Genomic DNA, 10078 nt, shown 5'->3' with positions numbered 1-10078 from the left:
CCGAGCTAGAAACCCATTATGCCCACCGATCCCAAAAGACCCATCAACCAAAGATTTGACAGACCACCAGTCACTCAAGCAGGATTTTCCCGCTTCCCAGCAGAAAATCCACCAGGACAAAGGGTTATTAATAGTGATGAGCGAGTATACTCGTTGCTGGAGATTTCCCGAGCATGCTCAGGGGGTCTCCGAGTATTTTTTAGTGCTCGAAGATTTAGTTTTTGTTGACGCAGCATGATTTACAGCAACTAGCCAGCATAAGTACATGTGGGGGTTGCCTGGTTGCTAGGGAATCCACACATGTAATCAAGCTGCCTAACAGATGTAAATCAGTCAGCTGCAGTGATGAAAACTAAATCTCCGAACACTAAAAAAATACTCGGAGGTCACCCGAGCGTGCTGGGGAAATCTCGAGTAACGAGTATATTCGCTCATCACTAGTTATTAACAGTACCAGTGAATTGACTCACCCATGGTGCGGTGATACATGGAGGCGCCTTGGAAACGTTGCCAAAGATTGTTCCCAGGGCCGTGGCCCCATGCCTGGAGCCGATCTGCCGGTAAATCCAGTCAACGTCTGACAAGACGAGTCATCATGGTCTGAGGGGCACTACCCCAGGATACACCAGCAAAGGATGAACACTATATGGCAGGTTGACCACCCTACACCAGCCAACCTCCTTAGCCACCTCCAGCCAGTCAAGTTCAGTGATATCAAGGCCCAGGGACCTCGGAACACTGGGTCTTCCATCACCCTAGCCAGCCCAGATCTTGTACCACCAGAACACCATGTACCAGGCTGCCAAGTGGCCTTCTCCAGGGCTGTGGGTCAGTGTTTGAGAAATGGGAGCATTTTTGTGGGCAATTTACCGGCCAGTGTACGAGAGAAGGAGCTGGAGGAGTTTTTCCATCAGTTTGGGAGGATCTGTACCATCGAGCTGAAGAATCATGGTGGAGGCAGTGCCACACCATTCGCCTTCATCAGCTTCCAGGATCTGTGTGAGGCGGAAAGCACCATGAGTGGAAGCAGTGGATACGAGTTCAGTTCTCATAGTTTACGGGTGGAGTTTCCCAGGTCACGCAGGAGACCAGAGGGAAGTTATAGAGGACTCCGCTGGAGGAACGGGGCACTTTCTCAGCGAACTGAGTACAGAGTTCTTATGTAAGAGCTTCCCCCTTGAGAAGTTTGCAGGATCTTAAAAGATCATATAAGAGAAGCCGGAGATGTCTGCTATGCTGATGTGCACAAAAATGGCACCGGGATTGCGGAGTTTGTTGGCCAGAACAATATGGAATATGCTTTGAGGAAACAGGATGATGCAAAGTCTCCTTCTCATGAAGGTGAAACCTCTTACATTCATGTCTCTGCCATCTCTGCTTAAAAACATGCTGATCGACTGTCCCTGATAAGTGGAGGATGATTGAAGCCTACCATGTCTGGCTAATTAAGATGGGGGAGGTAGGTGGCGACACCGCATTTAATCTGAATTATCCAAACGTATTATTTGAGTAGTCCCAGGGACATGAGCGAGAGTTCATATGAGAATGACTGTTGGCCCTTATTGTCCCTGAATTATTGTACATTAGCTGCTATTTGTTGACTGGCTGCTGATTAGCTATTGTATCTGTCCTTGTATTGTTCTACGATCTTTGGGAAACAAAAGCACAATGTTTGAATGTTGTTAATATGTTGATGACCCACTGGTGTTCTGCAATATGAAGGACAATCTATGCTTGTTGTTTGCACACTCCAGCAGTGAGGGATTGCCTCCTACCACCTTCCCCCAAGCCTGTGGTGGAATGACTGAATGAGGAGTTGTGACCTATAAAAAGGAGGATCTGCCTGTGTTCAGAGACTCTACATTACAGAATTCATGGCATCATCACCACAACTGAAGTCACAGCTGCCATTATCCCGGCGAGTCAGTGGAAGGGTGAGACTAACTTGCACCATATTGCTTCAATAAAGCATTGCCACCCTGTTTTACCCTCACCCTGTGATTTTCCAAGGATGAACGGGTCGGGAGCCAACCCAAGTCAGTAGTGTAATTCACTTCAGAGGACGCGACAGTTCGTTTAGAGCATGGAGAGACAAGCTAGTAATTTTATATTTTACTCCAAAAAAAGTAGGCAGTGTTTACAAAGTATAAAAAGATATTATAAAGGAGACAATATCATATGTACGATACAAATTACAAATAAAATGGGATTAAAATTGAAAAGAACACTTACAGGTCGTTCAGATCCTTTGATATCATCATCACATCTGTACACAAAGACACTGCAAGAATGCTGTCTCATTAAGGTATTCCTAGCCCAAAAACTCAGGCACTCTCCCTGCGGCGACATCACTTAGGGGCTGAAACCTCCCCCTTTCTTAGAACATGAAAACTATTTTTACACACATCTCGCTGTATGAATCTCATATACGAACTACACAGGTTCCCGGGGTGCACCACGTCGGGGCGATTCTTTTAAGTGCAAGCGTGGCGCAATTACATGAACCACTGAAGGAGAAATCCACACTTTGCCCTCGTCGCTGCTAGCGCTTTCAGTGAGTGATAGATCTATCGATGGACATCTGGAATATATAATTCTTATACCCCTAGACCGGATCGCTGCCAATATATATCCCTTTAATAAAGCAAAGAGTCTCAACAAAGAAAGTACCAGTTTTGGCCAGTGTTCGATGGGAGGGGGGGGGGAATGAGGGGTCCAGTGAGATTTGTTTGCCCAGCGTAGAGCTATAAAAATTCTTTTGGTGGGAGGGAAAATGAGGGGTTTTGGATTGCACGCCACACACACACAGACAGCAGGCAGAGTGAGAAGAGGGGAAGGGGGATCGGAATGACCTGCAGCGTGTGTCTTGTAAAGCTAGGTAGATATTCAAACATGGCAGATTCACATTATCGTGACACAGCTGATCTGATCATGTGACCTGTGCACCTACCAGATGGGGGCGAAATCCCAATTTATCCATGACTGATAACAGGTTAAATGCCTGATCAATCAGCATGCACCCCCCAGAAGTGCGGCACTAACCCCGCCCATTGGCGCCCCTGTCACATGACCGCGGAGAGCTGTGGTTGTCACTGCAGATCTGTTATGAGCGCCCCCATGACCGGTGTTCGGCTATACAGGTGGCTTTAGCCCTGTGATCAGACGATCACAGCTTCAAGTCTCCTAACAAGAACATCGAAGGCCATAAAAAGTGTAAAAAAAACGTTTTAAAATATTAAAATATAAAAGTTCCAATCAGCCCACTTTTAAAACATACATACAGATTTGGTATCGCCGCGTTCAGAATCGCCCGCTCAAAATATCAAAATAATTAATCCGATCAATAAATGGCACAACGAGAAAAAAAAAAAAATCAAAATGCCAGAATTACGTTTCTTTTGGTCACCGCAACATGGCAATAAAATACAAGAACGAACGAAGAAAAAGATATAAAAAAACGCCAGCTCTTCATGTTTGATTTGTCAAAAGGTGGCGCCAGTGACGCCAGCGCTGATTGGTCGCCGGAGCCTCGGGGAGAGCGAGTGCCGACACCAGGGAACAGCAGCGGAGGAGCGCACAGGATCTACTGTATTATGGGGCCGGAGACATTTATATCAACAGGGAGAAAAACAATGAGCGAATCCCTGCAGGAAACAGTGAGAGCAGCGGGGCCCCGGGGCCACTACACGCAGGATTACTACTACCGCTATTACTAGTACTACTACCACCATCATTACTACCACCGCTACTACTAGTACTACTACCACCATTATTACTACTACTACCACCATCATTACTACCACCGCTACTACGAGTACTACTACCACCATCATTACTACCACCGCTACTACGAGTACTACCACCGCTATTACTAGTACTACTACCACCATCATTACTACCACCGCTACTACTAGTACTACTACCACCATTATTACTACTACTACCACCATCATTACTACCACCGCTACTACTAGTACTACTACCACCATTATTACTACTACTACCACCATCATTACTACCACCGCTACTACTAGTACTACTACCACCATCATTACTACCACCGCTACTACGAGTACTACTACCATCATTACTACTACCGCTATTACGAGTACTACCACCGCTACTACTAGTACTACTACCACCATCATTACTACAACCGCTACTACTAGTACTACTACCACCATTATTACTACTACCACCGCTACTACTAGTACTACTACCACCATCATTACTACCACCGCTACTACGAGTACTACTACCATCATTACTACTACTACCACCATTATTACTACCACCGCTACTACTAGTACTACTACCACCATCATTACTACTACCGCTATTACGAGTACTACTACCACCGCTATTACTAGTACTACCACCATCATTACTACCACCGCTACTACTACCACCATCATTACTACTACCGCTATTACTAGTACTACCACCACCATCATTACTACCACCGCTACTACTAGTACTACCACCATCATTACTACTACCGCTATTACTAGTACTACTACCACCATCATTACTACCACCGCTACTACTAGTACTACTACCACCATCATTACTACCACCGCTATTACTAGTACTACCACCACCATCATTACTACCACCGCTACTACTAGTACTACTACCACCATCATTATTACCACCGCTACTACTACCACCATCATCATTACTACTACCGCTATTACTAGTACTACTACCATCATTACTACTACCGCTATTACTAGTACTACTACCACCATCATTACTACCACCGCTATTACTAGTACTACTACCACCATCATTACTACTACCGCTACTACAAATACTACTACCACCATCATTACTACCACCATCATTACTACCACCGCTACTACTAGTACTACCATCATTACTACTACCACCATCATTACTACCACCGCTATTACTAGTACTACCACCACCATCATTACTACCACCGCTACTAATAGTACTACTACCACCATCATTACTACCACCGCTACTACTAGTACTACCATCATTACTACTACCACCATCATTATTACCACCGCTACTACTACCACCATCATCATTACTACTACCGCTATTACTAGTACTACTACCACCATCATTATTACCACCGCTACTACTAGTACTACTACCACCGCTATTACCAGTACTACTACCACCATCATTACTACTACCGCTACTACAAATACTACTACCACCATCATTACTACCACCGCTACTACTAGTACTACCATCATTACTACTACCACCATCATTACTACTACCAGTACTACTACCACCATCATTACTACCACCGCTACTACTAGTACTACCATCATTACTACCACCGCTATTACTAGTACTACCATCATTACTACTACCAGTACTACTACCACCATCATTACTACCACCGCTACTACTAGTACTACCATCATTACTACTACCACCATCATTACTACTACCAGTACTACTACCACCATCATTACTACCACCGCTACTACTAGTACTACCATCATTACTACCACCGCTATTACTAGTACTACCACCACCATCATTACTACCACCGCTACTAATAGTACTACTACCACCATCATTACTACCACCGCTACTACTACTACTACCACCATCATTACTACTACCGCTATTACTAGTACTACCATCATTACTACTACCACCATCATTATTACCACCGCTACTACTACCACCATCATCATTACTACTACCGCTATTACTAGTACTACTACCACCGCTATTACCAGTACTACTACCACCATCATTACTACTACCGCTATTACAAATACTACTACCACCATCATTACTACTACCGCTACTACGAGTACCACTACCACCATCATTACTACCACCGCTACTACTAGTACTACCACCATCATTACTACCACCGCTATTACTAGTACTACTACCACCATTATTACTACCACCGCTACTACCACCATCATTACTACTACCGCTATTACGAGTACTACTACCACCATCATTACTACCACCGCTACTACTACCACCATCATTACTACTACCGCTATTACTAGTACTACCACCACCATCATTACTACCACCGCTATTACTAGTACTACTACCACCATCATTACTACCACCGCTACTACTACCACCATCATTACTACCACCGCTACTACTAGTACTACTACCACCATCATTACTACTACCGCTATTACTAGTACTACTACCACCGCTATTACTAGTACTACCACCACCATCATTACTACCACCGCTACTACTAGTACTACTACCATCATCATTACTACCACCGCTACTACTAGTACTACTACCATCATCATTACTACTACCGCTATTACTAGTACTACTACCACCATCATTACTACTACCGCTATTACTAGTACTACTACCACCATCATTACTACCACCGCTACTACTAGTACTACTACCACCATCATTACTACCACCGCTACTACTACCACCATCATTACTACCACCGCTACTACTAGTACTACTACCATCATCATTACTACTACCGCTATTACTAGTACTACCACCATCATTACTACCACCGCTATTACTAGTACTACTACCACCATCATTACTACCACCGCTATTACTAGTACTACTACCACCGCTATTACCAGTACTACTACCACCATCATTACTACTACCGCTATTACTAGTACTACTACCACCATCATTACTACCACCGCTATTACTAGTACTACCATCATTACTACTACCACCATCATTACTACCACCGCTACTACTAGTACTACTACCACCATCATTATTACCACCGCTACTACTACCACCATCATCATTACTACTACCGCTATTACTAGTACTACTACCACCATCATTATTACCACCGCTACTACTAGTACTACTACCACCGCTATTACCAGTACTACTACCACCATCATTACTACTACCGCTACTACAAATACTACTACCACCATCATTACTACCACCATCATTACTACCACCGCTACTACTAGTACTACTACCACCATCATTACTACTACCACCATCATTACTACTACCAGTACTACTACCACCATCATTACTACCACTGCTACTATGAGTACTACTACCACCATCATTACTACTACCAGTACTACTACCACCATCATTACTACCACCGCTACTACTAGTACTACCATCATTACTACTACCACCATCATTACTACCACCGCTATTACTAGTACTACCACCACCATCATTACTACCACCGCTACTAATAGTACTACTACCACCATCATTACTACCACCGCTACTACAAATACTACCACCATCATTACTACCACTGCTACTACTAGTACTACTACCACCACCATCATTACTACTACCGCTATTACTAGTACTACCATCATTACTACTACCACCATCATTATTACCACCGCTACTACTACCACCATCATTACTACTACCGCTATTACTAGTACTACTACCACCATCATTACTACTACCGCTATTACTAGTACTACTACCACCATCATTACTACCACCGCTATTACCAGTACTACTACCACCATCATTACTACTACCGCTACTACAAATACTACTACCACCATCATTACTACTACCGCTACTACGAGTACCACTACCACCATCATTACTACCACCGCTACTACTAGTACTACTACCACCATCATTACTACTACTACCGCTACTACTAGTACTACTACCACCATCATTACTACTACCGCTATTACTAGTACTACTACCACCATCATTATTACCACCGCTATTACTAGTACTACTACCACCGCTATTACCAGTACTACTACCACCATCATTACTACTACCGCTATTACTAGTACTACTACCATCATTACTACTACCGCTATTACGAGTACTACTACCACCATCATTACTACCACCGCTATTACGAGTACTACTACCACCATCATTACTACCACCGCTACTACTAGTACTACTACTACCACCGCTACTACTAGTACTACCATCATTACTACTACCATCATTACTACTACCAGTACTACTACCACCATCATTACTACCACCGCTATTACTAGTACTACCACCACCATCATTACTACCACCGCTACTACAAATACTACTACCACCATCATTACTACCACCGCTACTACTACTACTACCACCACCATCATTACTACCACTGCTACTACTAGTACTACTACCACCATCATTACTACTACCGCTATTACTAGTACTACCATCATTACTACTACCACCATCATTATTACCACCGCTACTACTACCACCATCATCATTACTACTACCGCTATTACTAGTACTACTACCACCATCATTACTACTACAGCTATTACTAGTACTACTACCATCATTACTACTACCGCTATTACTAGTACTACTACCACCATCATTATTACCACCGCTACTACTAGTACTACCACCATCATTACTACTACCACCATCATTACTACCACCGCTATTACCAGTACTACTACCACCATCATTACTACTACCGCTACTACAAATACTACTACCACCATCATTACTACCACCGCTACTACTAGTACTACTACTACCACCATCATTACTACCACCGCTACTACTAGTACTACCATCATTACTACTACCACCATCATTACTACCACCGCTATTACTAGTACTACCACCACCATCATTACTACCACCGCTACTAATAGTACTACTACCATCATTACTACCACCGCTACTACTAGTACTACTACCACCACCATCATTACTATCACCGCTACTACTAGTACTACTATCATTACTACTACCACCATCATTAATACTACCACCATCATTACTACCACCATCATTACTACCACCGCTACTACTAGTACTACTACCACCATCATTACTACCACCGCTATTACTAGTACTACTACCACCATCATTACTACTACCGCTATTACTAGTACTACCACCATCATCATTACTACCACCGCTATTACTAGTACTATTACCACCATCATTACTACTACCGCTACTACCAATACTACTACCACCATCATTACTACTACTACCGCTATTACTAGTACTACTACCACCATCATTACTACCACCGCTACTACTAGTACTACCATCATTACTACCACTGCTACTATGAGTACTACTAACACCATCATTACTACCACCGCTACTACTAGTACTACCACCATCATTACTACTACTACCGCTATTACTAGTACTACTACCACCATCATTACTACCACCGCTACTACTAGTACTACCATCATTACTACCACTGCTACTATGAGTACTACTACCACCATCATTACTACCGCCGCTACTACTAGTACTACTACCACCATCATCATTATTACCACCGCTACTATGAGTACTACTATCACCATTACCATTATTACTATCATTAATAGTAATGTTACTATCAGTATTACTACCAGTATCATTAATATCATTACTACCAGTATTACCACCATTACTACCAGTATTATTACCATTAATATCATTACTACTAGTATTATTACCATTACTACCAGTACCATTAATATCATTACTACCAGTATTATTACCATTACTACCAGTACCATTAATATCATTACTACCAGTATTATTACCATTAATAGCATTACTACCAGTATTATTACCATTACTACCAGTATTACTACCATTACTACCAGTATTACCACCATTACTACCAGTATTATTCCCATTACTACCAGTATTACCACCATTACTACCATTATTACAATTACCATTACTACCAGTATTACCACCATTACTACCAGTATTACCACCATTACTACCAGTATTATTCCCATTACTACCAGTATTACCACCATTACTACCAGTATTACCACCATTACTACCAGTATTACCACCATTACTACCAGTATTATTACCATTACTACCAGTATTACCACCATTACTACCAGTATTATTACCATTACTACCAGTATTATTACCATTACTACCAGTATTATTACCATTACTACCAGTATTATTACCATTACTACCAGTATTATTACCATTACTACCAGTATTATTACCATTACTACCAGTATTATTACCATTACTACCAGTATTACCACCATTACTACCAGTATTACCACCATTACTACCAGTATTATTACCATTACTACCAGTATTATTACCATTACTACCAGTATTATTACCATTA

General features: G+C 42.4%; 1 pseudogene; it reads left to right on the top strand.

The window, feature by feature from the left end:
- Nucleotides 1-635: 635 nt before the first annotated feature.
- LOC138671509 (serine/arginine-rich splicing factor 9 pseudogene) lies at nt 636-1382 on the top strand (annotated as a pseudogene).
- Nucleotides 1383-10078: the final 8696 nt, after the last annotated feature.

This window comes from Ranitomeya imitator, chromosome 3 (assembly GCF_032444005.1).
Source record: "Ranitomeya imitator isolate aRanImi1 chromosome 3, aRanImi1.pri, whole genome shotgun sequence".
In the NCBI taxonomy this organism is placed as follows: Eukaryota; Metazoa; Chordata; class Amphibia; order Anura; family Dendrobatidae; genus Ranitomeya; species Ranitomeya imitator.
The sequence above is the reverse complement of the archived record's forward strand: the minus strand, read 5'-3'. Positions and strand labels throughout refer to the sequence as shown.